Here is a 710-nt window from a genome sequence, read left to right on the forward strand (position 1 = left end):
GGGAAAATTTTTCTATCAATTATCTCCAATGAAAACCTAACATCCACTTTAATAGAGAATTAAAAGAAACATATGACCATGGACATTTCTCAACAGACAAATGTTAAATAGATATGAACAAATAGTTCTCTAAGAATTATTGAAAGAAATTAGTAGTATCTATCCATAGGAAGAATGTTCCAAATAACTAATAATAAGAGAAATACAAATTAAAGCAATTCTGAGACTTTGCTTGAACCAAGAAAGTTGAAAAATGGAAAAAAAAAACAAAACAAAAACAGGCAATATCAAAGGAGTTGTGATAAGACAGGCACATTAATATACTATTCATATGTGCTGTGTGAAAGGAGAGGTTAGTGTTCTCCTTGATAAAGATGGAATAGGTTCTAGTGACTTTTATGATACACTATTGGTAAAATTGTGAATTAAATTGATCTAATCATTCTGATAAATAATATGGAATTATGAAACAAAAGTCATTAAACTGTTTATACCTCTTGTCATAGAAATCCTACTTGTGGGAGACAAGATGGTGGCTGGAAATCAGGGACTTGTGTGAGCTCCCCTCCAGGTCCCTCCAAACACTTATAAAAAATGGCTCTCAACAAATTCTAGAATGGCAGAACCCACAAAATAGCAGAGGGAAGCAAGGCTCCAGCCCAGGACAGCCTGATTGGTCATGGGGTAAGGTCAATCGCATGGAACTGGGA

General features: G+C 34.4%; 1 pseudogene; it reads left to right on the top strand.

The window, feature by feature from the left end:
• The first annotated feature begins 333 nt into the window (after positions 1 to 333).
• On the top strand, positions 334 to 446 carry LOC118858883 (annotated as a pseudogene).
• Positions 447 to 710: the final 264 nt, after the last annotated feature.

This window comes from Trichosurus vulpecula, chromosome 7 (assembly GCF_011100635.1).
Source record: "Trichosurus vulpecula isolate mTriVul1 chromosome 7, mTriVul1.pri, whole genome shotgun sequence".
Classification (NCBI taxonomy): domain Eukaryota; kingdom Metazoa; phylum Chordata; class Mammalia; order Diprotodontia; family Phalangeridae; genus Trichosurus; species Trichosurus vulpecula.